Source organism: Miscanthus floridulus, chromosome 5 (assembly GCF_019320115.1).
Source record: "Miscanthus floridulus cultivar M001 chromosome 5, ASM1932011v1, whole genome shotgun sequence".
Taxonomy (NCBI): Eukaryota; Viridiplantae; Streptophyta; class Magnoliopsida; order Poales; family Poaceae; genus Miscanthus; species Miscanthus floridulus.
This window is the reverse complement of record NC_089584.1, coordinates 98,948,800-98,968,569: the sequence shown is the minus strand read 5'-3', so window position 1 is coordinate 98,968,569 and position 19,770 is coordinate 98,948,800. Positions and strand designations below refer to the sequence as shown.

General features: G+C 49.7%; 1 pseudogene; it reads right to left on the bottom strand.

Moving 5' to 3' along the window:
• Positions 1 to 333: 333 nt before the first annotated feature.
• Positions 334 to 19,114, bottom strand: LOC136454990 (uncharacterized; annotated as a pseudogene).
• Between the last annotated feature and the right edge of the window lie 656 nt (positions 19,115 to 19,770).

The window sequence follows — 19,770 nt, the reverse complement described above, 5'->3', positions numbered from 1 at the left end:
AAAGTGATCATTTGGACATGCTTTGTTGAGGCCAGTATAATCAACACACATTCTCTATTTCCCGGTCTTCTTTTTAACAAGAACGGGATTGGCAAGCCAGTCGGAGTGGAATACCTCTCAGATGAATCCGGTGGCTAGGAGTTTGGCGATCTCTTCGCTTATGGCCCAGTGCCTCTCGTCGTCGAAGCGACGTAGGCGCTGCTTAGCGGGCTTTGAGCCTGGGATGAGGCGTAGTGCGCGTTCGGCGATGTCCCGCGGTATGCCCGGCATGTTAGATGGCTTCCATGCGAAGACATCGTGATTGGCGTGCAAGAAGTCAATGAGCTCGTATTCCTATTTGGCTAGGAGCTGGGTCCCGATCCGCACCATCTTGGTTGGGTCGGTGGGGTCGATCCCCACCGCCTTGGTTTCCTCGAGCGGGTGGAAGGTCATCGAGGTTGGTTTGTTGTGGTCCGGGACTGCTAGGGTCGATGACTCCCCGAGCTGCGGGAGCTCGGTCGAGTTGATTACCGCGGTGGCGAGCTCAAAATGCTCGCGGTCGCACATGAAGGCGTGCGAGAAGGCGTTGCTCATGGTGATGACGCTGTTTGGTCCCAGCATCTTCAGCTTGAGGTAGGTGTAGTTGGGGATTGCCATGAATTTGGCGTAGCATGACCACCCCAAGATGGCGTGGTAGGACCCTGGGAAGTCCACCACTTCGAATCTGAGAACCTCTAAGCGGAAGTTGGCTTGGTTGCCAAATGTGATGGGCAGGTCAATCTACCCGAGTGGGTATGCCTACACTCCCAGGATCACCCCATGGAAGGGAGAGCCCGCTTGGCAGAGTTCTGACCGGGGGATGCGCATGGCGTCGAGGGTGTCAACGTAGAGGATGTTGAGGCCGCTACCTCCATCCATCAGCACCTTGGTGAGGCGCTTCTTGTGGATGATGGGGTCGACGACGAGTGGGTAGTGTCCTGGTCTTGTGAAGTGGGAGGGATGGTCCCTCTGATCGAAGGTTATCGGAGATTTCGACCAGCTAAGGAAGGAGGGGACGGCCGTCTCGGCGGCGCATGCCTCCCTATAGCGTACCTTGTGCTGGCGCTTGGACCAGATGGCGTTGGATCCGCCGAAGATCATGATGCATTCCTCAGGGTCAGGGAAGCTGTCTCCGTCCTTGCCCGCTGTGCCTCCTTTCTTGGCTGCCGCCTCTTTGGCGTCTCCCTTTTTCAGCTCGTCGGCCTATCGAAGGAAACGTTTGAGGGGCTCACAGTCCTTATAGAGGTGTTTGATGGGGTAGGCATGATTGGTGCACGGGCTGTCCATGAGCTTGTTGAAGTGGTCAGGTAGACCCTGCTAGGGTTGCTTGCCCGAGCGATCAGCTGCGGTGACCAACGCGGTGTTGTCCGGTCGACGCTGATCCTTTTTGTTCTTCTTGCCCCTCTGTGTGGAGGGGCCCTTGTCTTGGTCCACGCGCTTGGCCTTGCCTTTGTCCCAGCCTCCGTTGAAGACCGCTCCGACCGCCTCCTCGTCGAAGGCATGGTTAGTGGCAATGTCGAGCAGGTCGTGGGTGGTACGAGGCTTCTGGCAGCCAAGCTTGTGGATCAGGGACTCACAGGTCGTCCCAGAGAGAAATGCGCTAATGACATCCGCGTCGATGACATCAGGGAGGGAGTTGCATCATTGGAAGAATTTGCGGATGTAATCCCGCAGGGACCCGCTGGCAGCTCTTGAGGTCCCAGGAGTTACCAGGGCGGACATATGTCCCCTGGAAATTTCCGACGAAGACCCTCTTGAGGTTCGCCCAGTCACAGATGCTGTCGTGCGGGAGGAATTCGAGCCACGCCTGAACATGTTCCCCCACGCAGACAGGGAGATATTGAATGATGAAAAGGTCATCATCCACCCCTTCGGCTCGGCATGCGAGCTAGAAATCTTCGAGCCAAATACCAGGGTTCATCTCCCGGTGTACTTGGCGATGTTGGTGGGCGGTCGGAAGCGCGGTGGGAACGACGTTCTCTGGATACGTCAGCCAAAGGCCTGTGGTTTTGGGCCCTTAGGGCTAGGACTCCAGTCGTCTGGCCAGGGATCATGCCTAGGGCGCGTTTCACCGCTCTCCTCGATTGTTCGGCCGGGACCCGAATCGCCTGCCCTCATTGCCGCCCGGTGGACGTCATCATCATGCTGGGCCTGATGCCGGTTGCTGATGACGCTGTGAGCGTCTTGGTGCAGACCAGGCCATTCACGTACCAGCGGTCGGTGTGGAGCAGGCGCCCGGTCGAACCGCGGCGTAGCTGCTGCCTCCCGAGCCGCGCTTGGCGGATGGAGTGGTGAGCGGATGGAGCGATCCGTCTGGTGCGTCCCCACTCCCCTAGTGGGGAGAGAGGGCGCGTGTCAGAGTCACGATACGGAGCTTTCCGCCTGTTGAACAGCGGTGGCTTTTACCAGTGCCTGGAGGTTTCGATAGACCGCCTGCTCCTAGGGGTCGACAGGCTCGGGAACGCCGCGCAGAAGCATTGCCGCAGCGGCGATGTTCTAGCTAGCCTAAGCGAACTATGGGGGATCATTCCCCTCGTTCATGATGTCGTGTTGGACCTGGCGGGCGCGACCCCGAGCGCCGCTCGCCGGGTCTCGCGCATGAGGCACAACGTGTTGTACCGAGCGCGCCGGCGTAGGCGGCGACTGGTTTTGCCGCCGTTGCCGTAGCTCCTCAGCGTGCCCATGTGCGAGCTTGAGAGCCCTCGCACGCGGGTCTGGAGGGGTGTGAGTCTATACAGACTCCGCAACCACCGGCGGCTGTCCCGGAGCGTCCGCCATAGCGCACTCCCAAGACGGACGGTGGCTAGGTGCCACATCACCGATGCTGGAGCCGTCACTCTCAACCTCATCATCGAGGAGTTCACAGAAAGTGGTGGGAGCATAGCTCACCATTCCCACGAATTTGGATGTGAGAGGGGGCGACGCCAGCGTGCATTGGAGCCCCCAAGCGCACACGTCCATAGGGGCCACGAGGCCGCGGGGAACCGGTCGTGCGGTGTTTGCGGTGCGGACAAAACGGTCCCTCTGGATAATCGGCAGTAGATAGTAAATAGAGAGTAAATAACAGTATGTACATTAATTACAGCGGGGTTTGAGCAGACAATTTGCTCGGAATGAAGCACAAGTGCCTCGTCATTGAAGTTGTCGTGCGTCCCGGAGCTGATGGAGGGTGCCCCTCCGACGGGCGCCAGAACGAGTGCCTCCTCACGGAGGTGTAGTACGCCGAGCCGATCGGCAATGAAGTCTAGGCTTCCGAAGAGGAAGGCCTGGGAAGGCTCGAAGATAGGTGGAACCCACATCCCAACGGGTGGGAGTGCAGGAAACTCCAACGAGCCGAAGCGAGTCGTATCGCTTGAGCCCGCTATGGCGAAGGTGGTGGAAAAGTGGGTCATCCGATGATCAAAAAGTGTTGAACGTACAACGTCTTCCCCACGGATGGCGCCAACTGTCGGTGTAGAAAGTGACCAACACGTAAATATTTGTAGTTTTGTTGTACATTGTGATCGAAGGTGGCCTAGCACTCAATGACACAGGGTTTATACTGGTTCAGACAACGTGCCCTACATCTAGTTTAAGTCGGTCGGTGACTTTATTCCTAAGCCCAGGTGCTCAAAGTTTGCAGTGGGGTTACAAACGAGAAGAAAGATGGGAGGTACAAGAGGTCCGGTCGGACTCTGGTCTAAAGGGCCGAGAGTGACGGGAGCCCCGCTATGTGCTAAATGTTTGAGCATGTGCTCGGTATAACCTTAGAGTGTCTAAAGTTACAGAGGGTGAATCAATGTAAGATAACTGATCGATCTCAATGAACCTATCTATTGGGAGAGAGTATGTGCATCCCCTTTTATAGATGAAGGGGATGACCTTAGAAGTGAGAGGGAGAGAGTGCGTATGCTACTAAGTCTTGCTGCCCATGCCGGCGGGTACAAGATGATGGTAGGCGCCCACAATACTGTTTAATGTCATATGCACATGGGAGGTTGTGTCGTCTTCTTCTGGTATGGCAGACGTCGATGCCCGCCATACTGTTGACGCCTAGAGGCATGCAAGGTGTTTTACCATGCTCGTCCGGTATGGCAGTTGTTGCGGGCACCCTCAACACTGTAGGTCAAATGTCAGCGCCTACAACACTGTTCTGGCATGCCTGGAAGTTTGCAGGGCAATCCTCTGACATATCCTGTCGGTACTGTGCTGTAGGTGTACAGGGTATGGCCCCTAGTCTTGCGGTTGACTTGAGTGCCCTGCCTTACCTTCTCCGTCCGTTTCTTGGTCCTTACCGAGCGGACGTCCTCGGTCGGTTGGTCCCAGTCGGCTCTGATTGCGCCTGTCGGAGAGGAGCTGTAAGCAGGGGTTCGGCGCATTCCCGGTCGGAGAAGCGGGTCGGAGCCGGAAGCTGTGTTGAGGCTAGACCTTTCGGTCGGAGAGGCCGTCCGGAGGTGGGCTGGAGACCGAAGCGAGCGCTCCGGTCGGAGAGGTGGGCCGGAGTCAGAAGCGGGCGCCGTTCCTCCTCGGCCAGGCCTTCCGGTTGGAGATTGGATCGCCTTTCTGGCCTATCGTTTAGGTATTTGGGTTGGCCCAGGAGTTGCGCGTTTGTTTACGATGTTGTCTGCTGGGCCGAGCCTTTTGCTGGGAAGCCGGTCCAAGAGAGACCTCGAGTTTATGAACCCGACACTATTAAAAGCGATTTTTACTCAAAAAAGCTCTCTAAATGATGATTTGTTGAGTAAATTTTAGAAAGACTATTAGAGATGCTCGGAGTCTAAGTTTTCTTACTCAACTCTAGAACTGATAATATCTTTAACCTTTTGAAATTCTGAGAAAAAACCAGGAGATACATTACAAGAAACCAAAATAAAATATTTATAGCAAGTGAAAAGATATTTTAAAGCTTTCATAAATGAGATTTATCTCTATAAAATGCAAAAAAAATCAAGAAAAATATTTTTAAAATCGCAAAACATTATAACCAATTTCTAGATGTGCTTTAAATTTTTTCCACAATTAAAATATGAGATGCAATTAATATGATGCAACATACATTAATGATGAATGCATTCATGATGGTTGCATCTTGTGTTTTTTTTAGAAAGTGATTTGAAACGCATTTAAACATTGATTAGAAGGTCCAGATTTTTCTAAATCTTTCTAGTTTTCTAGAGCTAAATCTAATTTCTAGAAGCTTCTAGATATATTTTCACGATCTTTAAATATTTTATTTGGGTTCTTTTGTTTCCCAATTCTATCTCTAGGATTCCCCTCGTGATTTTTGGAATCTTATTAGAGATTGATTTAAAATCCTTATCAAGTCTTTATGTATTTAATAACATTTGAAAATGATGAAAACTGCATTTAAAATTACTTCTAATTTGGACAGTGAGGTGATTTAATTGGGACAGGCACGGTCAGAATAAGCACGACACTGGACACAATCACCGTTCAATATGAAGAAGAGAAGAAGAAAAAAATCAGTTACTCCAATATCTCGACAAACAAGCGTGAATACACACCACAGACGCATGCAGATCGCCCTGCCTCGCGGTCAGTAGTGACAGACCCAAGTAGTCCGACCTCGGGCGCGGTTGCCGCACAACACCAACCAAAAGTCGATGGCGATCCATCATCCCTGCGCGTTTTCCCGCGTGCAGCCTCACCGCAGGCGCGAGCCGGAGGTCGGCACACGACCGGGGCGCACGCCGACGTACGGCAGCTGACAGAGCTGAGAAGAACCGAGAGAAAAGCCCCGACGCCCGACAGCGAAACGCCCGCATTTGTAGACGACCTCTTGGCACGGAAGCGTAATGCGCGTGCACCGCTCTACTGCTACTCCGCTACCTCTCTCGGCGTTCTCTTGTGCTAGCTAGCTAGCTTTTGGCTCGCCGTCATGCGGGGACCGGCAATCGTCACGTCGAGCGGCTTCGTGCGGGCCCATCAGGAGCCGTCCCCGTCAGCGAGGATCGGAATTTGGAAGACTGAAGAGAGGTTTACAGAACTGAGGACGGAAAGAGCGCATATCATGGCCAGTTGGATGTGAGGGCCGAAAGTGTGTCTTTTTCACTGTTTAGCAAGAGTATAGGAGCACCGAAAGTGTACGTGGGCATACATACTCGCAAGGTCGTTAGCACTATAATTTCTTTCTGATTTCGGGAGCGTGTAGTAGCAAATAATAACATGAATTACTGACCACGCAATAGCCTAGCTAATTCCATCGACGGGCGATATGATGCATGGGCAAATATCCCGACAAGGATGGAGTTACTCAGACATGGAGGAGGTGTATGCATGCATGCTTGCAAGCAATATATCGGCAGCAAACTTGCTCCCATGACGCGGGCTAATCACTTGTGACCCACAGTACCCGCTTGCTTTTCACTTCCACCATAAACATCAAGGAGGAAAAGAAAAGGCAATGGCCGATCAGTTTCCCTAGGATCGAGAGTAGATAGAGATAGCGACCGCGAAGGAAAAACCGCGTCACCCTCTCTGTCGCGCCCATCGCCGGTCGCCGTCGCCGCTCGCACCGGCGAGCCACGCGCGTGCCTTCATTCCTCCTGCTCTCGCCGCCCGGCCGGTCGCGGTCGTGGCTCCAATGCAAGTCCGCTGGCCACCCACCACGCACCATGCCACGCTCCTCGCGTCGCATCGTTCTGAAACCCGGGCTCGATCGCGCGACGTCGTGGTTAACTGCGGCTCGCGGTCTATTTACTGGCCTTGCAAGGTAAGAATATGGCGATGGATGGATGTGGACGTGATCATGGTCGGCAGCCCAGTATGGATAGATCTGAATCTATCACAGGTAACTGTCGGCTGCTTTCAAAAAACAGGTAACTGTCGGCGTGTCTAGTTAGCTTGCAGCAATGTGAGACCGGAGAAACATAGCAATGCTCATTGGCCATTGCCACCGGCAACGACCTCCCGATCTATCGGCATCACCAGGGACGACGACGGTTAGCTAGCGCGGTGCACCGATGGTCTCTGCGTGTCGCCCTCTCCGGCGACGACCGACGCGCTTTGCTGAGTACTGCCGTCATGGACTGGTATGGGTGGTCGGTCAGATTAAGGTATCGGTGGTGACTAGATTGGGCACCAACCGTGCTACCGTCATTTGGATGGAATGGAAGATTCTCAAGAAATAGAGAGACTCACTTTACTGCCTTTATGGAGAACTTGACAAGATTGAGTACGTTGGTCAGAGTTCACAACACATGGACTTAACATAATACTATAAGATTTCAGTTCCTCGTCGTCGATCGTCGATCGTGACGGGAGAGTGTGAGGTGAGTGTCAACTGCAAGCTTCCCTTAATTACCCTAAAGTAGCTAGCTCGATCTAAACTGTTTCAGTCAGAAAAGAAACATTATCTTGGTGGACAGAAAACGAAGAACAGGCGAAAAGAATCTAAGCTGATCTAAGTAAGTATAACACATGCAGTACGTGTAGGCATTTTTAGTACTACTAGTATTCTCTTCCTTTAGTCAACATTGCAAATTGCATACTGCAAAACCCACGATATAGAATAGTATACTACATTATTTTTTGGTCAGTTTCTGTAGGGCAAGAAAGGAACAACAAGATATATTCTTATTGCTCTATATATAATCTACTACTACAACGCATTCTTCGAGTGTTTGCCTGCCAGTACTACTATATATTTAGATACCATGAATGAACATACTCTTACAAAAGACCAGGCTGGATCCAAGTTCTTTACTGCCTGCCAATACCAATACCAATACTGAAAAGGCAGCACTAGCACATCATTGATCTTCGGAGGGAGGAGAAGCATCTAGGTACTAAGTATGCTAGCTAGTGGAGTAGTTAATCGCATCTGCTGTGTCTCAATGCGTACGCAACACACGGGGAGCAAGGCTGAATTCCTGTCCGGCCGTGACCGGGTGCAGGGGGAGCAAGAAAGGAGCAAGGCAAGGAGGAGCAGGGCTGAGACATACCAGGTGAGCAGGCGCCAAATTTAAAACTCATCAGCTGCTCGTCTAGGTCCGCTCCATGCATGCACCACGATCAGTCCCTGACCCCCTGCAGAGCTCAAGTGGGATTAAATCTAGCGCGGCCGCAGCGGAGGAGAGAATCAGAGATCATGCGCCGAGGCGGGCGGCATTTTGGCGCTAAATATTTGGTTGCCACTTGGAGTGGACGAAATGGATTGTTTATACGTGCTAAATCCAGGATGAAATGAACTCGTGAAATGGCGACCAGAAAGAAGGATCCAAAGATGTTAGGAAGGAACAGCGGTGTTTATTCGTTTTGACTTGGACCCTGCATAAACATAATGCAGGTGTGGAGACCGACAGTGCCAATTGAGTTCGAATCTAGCCAGAGCGACGGGGATTCTAATTCAGGCACCCGCAACGGCCAGCTAATAAGCTAGCTCTAAACATTTTTTTCATATTTTAATGGAAGTTGTTAGTTGATCTCTATCAATAGGTTAAACGGCCTATTGGACTCTTGGATCTGCGCCATGATCGGGGGCGTCCAACCCTAATATGGTTGGTAGGCCCCCTGTCGCACAGCACTATGAAGAGAGGCGGGGATCAGGGCTCTAACTACGAGGTTGACCGGAGCCGCCGTGACCCACCAACAGCTAAACCTAACCCGATCTAAAGAGAGTGCTGCCAGCGACGGCAAGACCCACTGACTTCGCCGTCACCACCGGACCGCGGCACCTCGCGTCACCGTCATCTCTGCATCGCCACCACTACGCTGGACTCCACCACGCCGAGCTCCCACGACACCAGCGTCCATGCGGCTGTGGTGCAACTGCGCCAGGACGAAGTAGAGGAACCAATTTCTCCATCTAAGTAAGATGTTTAACCTCTGATCTACGTTTTAGAGGTACTGTGTTTCTAACAATGGTAGCAGAGTTGGGTTAACAGTGTGTAGATCTAGTATGGGGTGGAGAATTGAAAAGAAATCGAAGAATAACAGAGGGTTCGATCCAGTTCGGATTGAAACCCTAACCCTAACCCTAACCGGGTAAAAGAAAATAGAAAAGAGACCGGGAGGGTGGCGGGCGTCACTCAACTGCCGGTCACCACCGCCACCGCGCGAGGAAAGGTGCCGCACCGCCGTCTTCGCCGGCGCGCGGCGAGAAAAGAACAGAGCCCGTTCGGATCTGAGTAGAGAAGAGAAAGGGGTCTCGGCACGTGAAGCTGAACCCTAACCCATGAAGCACTCGCTGGGGAAGATGAATAGTGACTCCAGTGAGTCAAACCCTAACCCTAACTTGACTTAACCCTAACCCTAATCCCCAATCGGATGAAATCCAAAAGCAAATGAAGAAAAGGAGAAAGGGGAAGAGGGGAAGGGGCCCACCTCGCCGTGCACCGCCCTGCCGCCTCGCCGGTGCACGAGAAAAACTAGAGGCGCCGACCAGGCAGGTCACGCCACCATGTGGCTCTACCTCGGGCTCGGGTGTCAAGGGCACCGCAGCACAACCCTTCGATGGCAGCGCGCTCACTCTCGGGTGAACGCGCGCACCGGCGAAGGGACGCGCGACAGCGCCGCCATCTCCTCCGGACGCTGCTCCTCCGTCGCTCGGCTATGATGCTGAGGAAGAGAAGGGGAAAGGGAAGAGAAAGGAAGAGGAGGAAGGAGAGCCGGACCTGGTCCGGTGGCTGTCTTCCTCACCGGCGCCGACGGCCACCGTGGCTGTCGCCGCTGATGCCGGCTCAGCGTGAGAGAGCGAAGAGAGAGAAGCAGATAGTGAAGAATGAATTAGGGTTCAGGGGTACCCGCGGCCGGAGGGGGGGGGTTGATCCAACGAAATCGTCGCTCGACCGTCGAATCAAAGTGGACACTCCAGATTCATTGGACTGACTTTCGGCCCAGGCGGGCGAGCGCGGTGGGCCACTTTCACGGCCCAGGCCCAGGTTGCGTCCTGGGCGCGGAGGAGGTGCCGCGAGCGCACGCGAGAGGGCTGCTGCTGCAGGCCAGGCCGCGGCTGTAGCTACTAGGCCGGTTACTGTTGCTGCAGGCCGGGCTAGAATGAACAGTCAATAAAGTTTCAAGTTTATTTAATTTTTCAGAAGCATTTTTCGATGAATTTTGTCTAGTTTAATATCTCTATTAAAATTTGAACCAACGGGATAATTTTTCAGTGAATAGTTGAGAAAAGTTTAATGCTTCTGAAAAATAGATATTTTTTTACGTTTTCCGCTGCTAAAGAAATAGTTTATTCTCCAGCTATTTTGAACCAACGTGATATTTAATTGGAGAAAAAGATATTTTAACATGATTATGATGTTGTTATTTTCTAACCAATGTTGTTAATAAATATATCGTAATTTTAATGATTTTATGCATTAATTTTATTTCTGCCCAACGATGACGTAGAATTAGTGTATAAGAACAGTTGTATGTTTTAATTTTGACCAACGTTAAAATCAAGGCACGCAATTGTTGTTATTTTTTTATGTTCTCACTCTATATGAATTGTGTTTTAAGGCGGATACAACTTGATAGGTTGTATCAATGAGATCTCCACTCTCAAAGGTGACAACTACACAGAGTGGAAGAAAAAGATTGATCTGGCCTTCATCTTGGCTGAGGTGGACTGGGTGGTTACCTCACCGTGTCCCACTAAGCTTGTGGCACCGGTGAGGGAGACAAACGAGGCTGATGTCGCTTGGGCAACTAAAGAGAGGGATTTTGAATCCCAAAAGATGTCCTATGACCTTGAGCATAGGAAGTGGGTGACTGTCAACATAAAATGTTTGGCTGTGATAAAGAACATGACTGAGCCTGCAATTGTGGGCTCAATCCTAGAGTGTGACACAGTCACCGAGTACCTCGATAGAATAAAGAGTCAGTTCACTGGCGCTTCAAAGACATATGCTACCCAACTGATAAGCAACCGGTGACGGAGAGGTACTCTGAAAATGGTGGCATAAGAGAGCACATACTATTTGTTATCACTACGTGATGATGTGAATGTTGTATGCGATGATGAAAACGTTGCGTATGACAATAAGAATGTATCCTCGTCTGCGGATGTTAACAGAAAACGAAAGAGAGCTCATGATGCGTCGTCAAAATTATGGCACTGTCGTTTAGACCATATTTCGAGAGGAGAATAGAAAGACTAGTTATGAATGATATTCTTCCTCCATTAGAGTTCTCAGATTTAGAACAATGTAGAGAATGCATAAAAGAAAAGTATGTAAAGAAAATTAAAAAAGATGCCACACGAAGCGTAGGAATTTTACAGATTATTCACATAGACATATGTGGTTCGTTTTCTGTAAAGAGTGTGGATGGTTATAATTCGTTCATAACATTCACAGATGATTACTCCTGTTATGGCTACATTTATCTAATCAAAGAAAGAACAGAAGTATTGGATAAATTTAAGATATTTAATTCAGAAGTTAAAAACCAACACAATTTAAAGATTAAGATAGTCAGGTCCGACCGTGGGGAGTACTACGGTCGGCATACCCCATGTGGCCAAGTTCCTAGACCTTTTACAAGGTTCTTACAGGAGAATGGCATAGTAGTCCAGTATTCTACATCGGGCGAACCTCAGCAGAATGGAGTAGCTGAAAGACGCAATCTTACCCTAATGGATATGGTGCGTAGTATGATAAGTTACTCCACCTTACCGTTGAGCCTGTGGATGAAGGCGTTAAAAACCACCATTCATATTCTCAATAGAGTACCAAGTAAGTCAGTGCCCAAAATACCGTATGAGTTATGGACAGAAAGAGTACCCTCACTAAACCACTTACGTGTGTGGGGAAGTCCTGCTGAGGCTAAAGTATTTAACACAAATATTGGGAAGCTAGATCCCCAAACAGTAAGTTGCCATTTCATTGGCTGCCCAGAAAAGTCAAAATATTTTCGTTTCTACTGTTCAGACGAGACACACTGTCTTCTTAGAGGATGAAATGATAAGGGGGGGGCATGGTAGCTCAAGAAATTGACCTTGAAGATAAACGGGTGTATGCGCCCACTCTGATGATTCATGAGCTATTTTTTTCACTACCTGCTGTCGCTGCACCGACAGTGTAAGATATTATGGTGCCAGCACCTGTTGTTATTCCGCCTATGGCAACAATAAATGACGATGAGGAACCTGTTCTTCAGGATCCTGTAGAACCTATTGCCACACATGAGGGGGAGCAACAACAGCCTCAAACAGAAGATGTGCCAAATGTGGAGGCCCCTAAAAGGTCTCAAAGAGTTAGAAAATCAGCAATTCCTACTGACTATGAAGTATACAACACTGAGCAATTTCAAATGAAGGATGATCCCACCTCATTTGAAGAAGCCGTGAGAAGTGATCATTCATCAAAGTAGCTTGAGGCCATGGAAGATGAAATGAAATCTATGAATGCCAATAAAGTTTGGGACTTAGAAATAATTGCTAAAAGAGCCAAAATAGTAGGCTGTAAATGGGTCTACAAAACAAAACTTGACTCTCAAGGGAATATAGAGAGATATAAAGCGTGACTTATGGCAAAAGGCTTTACGCAAAGAGAAGGGATTAATTACAATGAGATTTTTTCTTCAGTCTCATGTAAGGATTTCTTCAAAATTATAATGACATTAGTGGCACATTATAATTTAGAATTACATCAGATGGATGTAAAGACGGTTTTTTCAACGGGGACTTGAAGAAAAATATTTACATGGCACAACCAAAAGGTTTTGTCATAGAAGGAAAAGAATGAATGAGATGCCACCTAAAGAAATTCATTTATGGATTAAAACAAGCTTCAAGACAATGGTACTTGAAGTTTGATCAGACAATAAGGAATTTTGGGTTTAAAGAGAATATTGAGGACAATTATGTCTATGCAAAGTTTAAGAATGAGAAGTTTATCTTTCTTGTCCTGTATGTGGATGATATCTTACTTGCTAGTAGTGATGTCAGTCTACTACTGGAGACAAAGAAGTTTTTGTCCTCAAAATTTGATATGAAAGATCTTGGTGAAGCTTCGTTCGTTGTAGGGATCGAGATTCATCAAGATAGAAGTAAAGGGGTATTAGGACTGTCACAAAAGGCATACATATAAAAGATCTTAAAGAAATTCAGTATGCACAAATATAGTCCCTCATCTGCTCCTATAGTCAAGGGCGATAGATATGGGGATTTTCAATGTTCCAGGAATCAGTATGAGATCGATCAAATAAAAATGGTTCCATATGCTTCAGCTGTCGAAAGCTTGCAATATGCTCAAGCATGTACGTGCCTGACTTGACATTTGTTACCGGGTTACTTGGCAGATTCCAGAGCAATCCTGGAACATAACACTAGAAATTAGTAAAGAAAGTCTTGCGTTATTTGTAAGGAACGAAAAGCCTCATGATGACGTATAGAAGATCAGGTTCACTCTATATAGTGGGATATTCAGATTCTGATTATACGGGAGATGATAGAAAAACCACGCCTGGATATATATTCACTCTCGCAGGGGGAGCTATTTCATGGAAAAGCTCAAAGCAAACCATCATTACATCGCCCACAATGTATGTCGAGTTTGTAGCGTGTTATGAGGCAACGGGGCAAGTGAACTGGCTAAAGAAGTTCATACCCGGTTTGAAGATGGTTGACGATATCTATAGACCACTTAAGTTATACTGCGATAATAATCCGACAGTACAGTATGCTCACAACAATAAGTCAAGTGGTGCTGCCAAACATATTTACATAAAGTATTATGTTGTGAAAGATAAAGTCCGGGATCATGTCATAAGTCTTGAGCATATAAGTACCGAAAAGATGCTCGTGGATCCGCTTATAAAAGGCTTACCACCCAACGTGTTCAGAGAACATGTAGCCGGCATAGGTTTAAGAGAAAGCCTATAATTTCTGGATAAAAGAAGACCCAAAGTTAAGTATCTATTTCAGAACAGAGTAGTGTGTTGTAGCTGTTAAATCTATCGGCAATTGACCGTGACGATGAAACATGCTCTATGCGCTAATCTATAATGGAATGAACAAAAGTAAATGATATGAAATTGAAAGGTGGTAGTGAGATCAAATGGGAGAATGTTAGTTGATCTCCACCAATGGCCTATTGGGTCCTTAGATCTGCGCCCTGATCGGGGGCACCCAACCCTAATATTGTTGGTGGGCCCCTGTCGCACAGCACTATAAAGAGAGGTGGGGATCAGGATTTTAAATACGAGGTTGACCGGAGCCGCCGTGACCCACCAACAGCTAAACCTAACCCGATCTAAAGAGAGTGCTGCCAGCGACGGGAAGACCCACTGACTTCGTCGTCACCATCGGACCGTGGCACCTTGCGTCACCGTCGCCTCTGCATCACCACCACTACGCTGAACTCTGCCACGCCGAGCTCCCACGACACCGACGTCCATGCGGCTGTGGCGCAACTACGCCAGGGCAAAGTAGAGGAACCAATTTCTCCATCTAAGTAAGATGTTTACCCCTGATCTATGTTTCAGAGGTACTGTGTTTCTAACCGAAGCGAGAGAAAAGCTAACTCTTGATCAAGAGCTAGGCTTATACACACATTTTAAGATCATGTGAGAGAGTTATGTTGATCTAATCATACTATAAGTTATTGCTAAAAGCTAATATTATTGAAGAGATTGACTTAGAGCGGACTTTGGGTGCCCTCACAGGGGACGAGGAGCCGGGCTTTTTGGCAAGTGGTTCGTTAGTGAGGGTGTGATGAGGGACAATTAGACAGGGGGTAGCTAGGGGCCATGCTGGTTGCGTTCAGAGAGAGCATCAGCTGAACAAGTAGCTAGGCGTAGGACGATTAGCGGCTGTAGTATATTGTTACGCTCCCGTCGCTGCCTCCGGCCTAGTACATGCACGGACGGACACGCGCAGCTGGAGAAGCCTCCCCTCGAGCGCCAAAAACAAGCGAGGGGAGGCAGCCTTGCCGGGGCCCCTCGAATGATGATGGCCTTTGTTTGTTGCCGCGGCCGCGAGGGACGGAGAGGACCTAGAGACCAGCAACCGCAACAACTACCAAGGCCGGGTGCGTGCGGCTCCTCTCCTCAGCATTCGTGCCCGCCACAGCCTCCCCGCCCGGGATGCAACGGCTGCTGCGCCTGCCTGCACGCGCGCCGGCGGCATGTGGGGGATAAACAATGCGGCTGCCCATCATTGTTCACGCGGGCGCCTTTCGGGTTCCTCTCACTGTACTGCACGCCCTGCATCCTTTTGCGTGCGGCCTCCCAGTTGGCCAACGTCCGGTCAACCGTGCGTGCGTTCGCTCGCAGCGTAGGGTTGCTGCGTAGGAGTACTTCTCTTGGCTCTTGCATTGCATTCTCACATTCCCCCGTGTCGTATAGCCTGAAGACTACTCCTGGACTAGTGGCTTAGGAGTCTGCTCTGCTCTCGTATACTCTATGCAGGTCATGCCGTCGTTTCGCCCCCCAAAAGAAGCTTCTTTTCAGAAGCTTGTTTGGAACGCCATTTGGACAGTCTAGTAGAGGCCACTAGAGCATAGCACTACTAGTCACTAGAGTTGCGGCCTCTTTCATAGGCCGCGTTTAGTTGCCAACATTTCCCAAAAATCACTGTAGCTATGAAGTTCCCCAAAAAAAAGGTGCACTGCAATGGGGCGTTTAGTTGCAAAAATCCGAAATATAATTGTACATCATTTAATGCACTGCATGCAGCTTATTAATGGCATGCATGCATGACATTGCATGCAAGTCAAGCAGGCTTTTACATCCAGGTAGCCATTCTGAACCAGCCATTCTCATGCATGACATTGCATCCTTCCTGGCACCTCATCTCATCACCTCATCTCATCAGCACAGCAAACAACACGTATGTTCAGGAAATCAACAATTATTGTGAAACAAATCAAATGCCCATTGTACACCCAGCAATGGTTCTCGGACAAAAAAATTACAGTTACACAGTCGCCTCAAACAGACGACCAAATCATGTTCGATTAGTCAAACCGATTGCGATGGATTCCCGAAATGCATTCATCAGCTCAGAATCAGAACCGCTTGGAGGAATAGTTTCTGGCTGATCGGTATAGGCTTCTGTCGGCACATAGTTTTCATCCCGGTCACACCGAGCAAAGTGCCTATCCCCTATGCCACTCACCCTTATGAAGTTATGCAGGGCACAACATGCAACAATGATTTAACTTTGTATATGGGGGCATAACTAGGGACTTCTTTCATCATCCGCCACTTCATTTTCAACACTCCAAATGACTTTTCTATGACATTCCTAAGTGAAGAATGTGTATAATTGAAGATCTCAGTTTTACCTTGGGGTTTTGGTGCCTCTCGGTACTCTTGCAGGTGGTACTTTGTTCCCTTGTACGGTGCAAGATAACCTGGTCGGTTAGCGTACCCCGAGTCCACAAGGTAATATTTGCCTACACCATCCAAACAATAGTTAGTGTCATGAACTTGAACTAGTATGCACAAAAGTAGAACCAACTAATTGTATACCTGTTGGTGGATGTGGAAACACGTTGGTGTATGTTGTTGTCGCATCATTGAAGACCCTCATGTCATGCACTGAACCCGGCCAGCTAGCTAGGATGAATGTAAATCGCATGTCGAAGTCACACACAGCCAAGACATTCTGTGTTGTCATTCCCTTGCGGCACAGGTGCTACACAAACTTATCACTAGGCACCACACAGGGGACATGAGTCCCATCTATAGCCCCTATACAGTCCTTGAAGTAGGGATAGAACCTAGGATTTCTTAGCATATCATGCATAGTGCTAAAATTTGGGTCATTAGGCCTAATGATGTCAGCAACAAGCTTGACAACAGACTTCAACACCCAGTGAAACATGCTATGAACAGTCCCCAGTGACCTCTCAAACCTGTCCTCCGCTTGCCTAACAGATTGTGGAGCCCCCACCATCCACAGAAACATCCCAAGAGCCTCAACAGATGCTGATTTGATACTAGATTTCAGCCCATATGATTGTACCAAAAGATCATGCAGGTTGTAGAACATATCAGGGCTCATTCCGAACATGTTATAACAGGCCTTCCTATTTCCTAGTTTACTATGTACCCATTCCAAACCAGAAAAGGCTAGCTGCCTATACTCTGACCTTGACAAGTGCTTGTCAATGTGGTAGGCATAGTGGTACATACCGTACAGGAAAGCATCGTCATCATCATCGGCCTCCATCCACTCACTGATGAACTCTTCGAAATCATCCTCATAAGAAGCTTGCCTCAATGACATCAGTCTCGTGACTATTGATTGGACATCCTCCTGTCAAAATGAAAAACACTTTGAATCAGTTTACAACATCAACTAGGCAACATTAGCATGCATCCCTATTGGAACTGACTGATGCCAGTTACCCAAACTCATGCACTACATACATCAATAGATAACAGCCATATCCAATCATACTACAATTAAGCAGTTCAAGTGTTCGACATGACAAACTTAGTTCAATGACAAATGACACCCACCACACCTCACATAGTTGAAATGACATAACTTATTAACTACGTAGACAGCTTAAGAAAATAAGGTCTAGGGGAGGACCCCGATATATTGCTTAATCGTCAGCATCCTTCCTTGGGGCGAGGAGCTTATGAAGAAGTTCATCACAGGCTCACTCTGCACGATCTTGAGCACGGCCATCCACTCAGCTGGTGTCTCTTCAGTTGCCCCACACTGTCTGGCCAACTGTAGCACTAGTTCAACCTTCCTCTCCAGCGCCTTGCTCTGGTCCTCAATTTTTTGGTTCCTGTCTTGCCACATGGCTGTCATCCTCTCAAGCCTCTGCCTTGAAATATCATTGTGTTCCTTCATGTGACCATCCATGGTCCTGACAGCGAGGCTCTTAGACCTCTTGCTCGGGCTAGAGGTAGTTGTGCTGGTGCTGCTTGCCCTCTTAGTGCCGACACTAAGTGGCGTCAGTTGGTCGTCGTGCTCATCATTGGAGTCGTCATCTGAACTATCCACGTTAACGGTGTTGCTTTGTGTAGGACAGAACGAAGTTGAGCCATCAATAGCGTTGCCAGTGAACATCCGGTCCAAATCGTTCAAGTACGGAGGCCAACTGTCCTTGAGCTTCTTCCACTCAGGGTGTCCCTGAAAAACCGGTAAAGGTCATTCATGGAATATTAACATTTTAACTTTAATTGATTCAACATAAGTTTGGTTACATACCACCGTACGAGATTCCCACCAACCATCAGTAGCAAGGATGGAGCCATCCTCTCTCCTGCCTAAGCCAGAGGCTTTTCGGAGGTCGTTTATAAAATGCCATAAATGCCTGAGCTGCCGTAACTTACTTTTGAACTGGTCCTTGTCATGAACCAAGGTTGTTGCTGCATAATACCTTGCAATCAGATCTCTCCACCCCGACTTGTTCATCGAGCCGTGGACACAGTTGCCACTGTCAATTTGGTGGCACCAGATTTGGCAAAGCTTGCTTATATTGGGCTCAGACCAGTTTCCCCTGTCGTTCCTAGCCTAAATGTTTTTGATAAAACATGATTTCACACCCATAAACAATCAATGATGGGGTGAAAAGAAAATGATTGGAACACAACAGTATACATGAGCAATGCAAGATAGAAGATGGGCGAGGACAACTACCGGGATGTGACCCACGGGGGTTCCATGAATCGGGTGCACGATGTCGTCGTCCACGTCTGGGACAGCCCCGCGACGCCGGCGACAGCGTCCCCTTCCTCCGGCAGAGGCGGCTAATGCAGAGGCGCGGCCACGATGGACGCGCGGCACGCGGTCGCCTCCTACGGCTTCTGATGTGGCGCGGCCTCCCGTGCCGTCACCTCCTTCTGCAAAGCTGGCGCTGTGAGCTTGCTGGAAGTTGAGGTTCCGCGGCCGAGGAACACGGACAGGAGGCGGACCCATCTGGCTACCACCAGGGTCGGACCGAAGGTCGGCGTCGTAGCCATCCATGCCAGCCCATCCCGCGCCGTCGTTGAGGTCCAGGGAATCTAGCCCCCAGCGGGGAGGGTTCACGCCGCTGGACCCAGTGTACGGTGGCGGCGGGTCGGTGAAGCCCTCGTACAACGACGACCCCAAAAGCGGGTTCGCCCCCGCCAAGAAGTCCCGTGTGCCGTCGTTGCTGCCGGATCCGCCGTCGAAGTTCGCGTTGCCGCCGCCGTTGAAGCCTTTCATCTACGAAGCCGCGGCCGTGCAGCGACTAGATCCGGGCACGCAACGCGTTGATCTAACGGCCGGGCTGCTGGATCTAGGCGGGCGCGTGCGCTAGCTGAGATGGCGAAGGGTGGGGCCGCCGAGACGACAGGCGTGCGGGGGGAGAGCGGGGCTAGGGTTGAGGAATGGAGGGGTGCTGGCTGCCAACGCAGCGCGGCCGTGCAATGACTAGATCCGGCCACGAAACGCGTTGATCTACCGGCCGGGCTGCTGGATCTAGGCGGGCGCGTGCGCTAGCTGAGATGGCGAGCGGTGGGGCCGCCGAGATGAGAGGTGTGCGGGGGAGAGCGGGGCTAGGGTTGAGGAATGGAGGGTGGCTGCCGACGCAGTGTTGGACGCGGTTTTGCGGCTGCCGTTGGGCCTCAGGCTGGAAAATGTACACGGGCCGCTTTTCAAAACCCCCCCCCCCCCCCGGTTTAGTTCCAAAATCCAAAATCTGACGTATTCCCGAATTTCGTTCGCCAACTAAACATGGGCATAGTCCTGATGACGGGATGAGGAGGCTGGCCTGGCCAGGCCAGGAGGGTAAGCAAGCAATGCAAAGCGAGCAATGAAGAAACAATAATGCTGGCTGGTCGGCGTGTCTGCACGCCGCCGAGGACAGGAGCAGGGTAGCT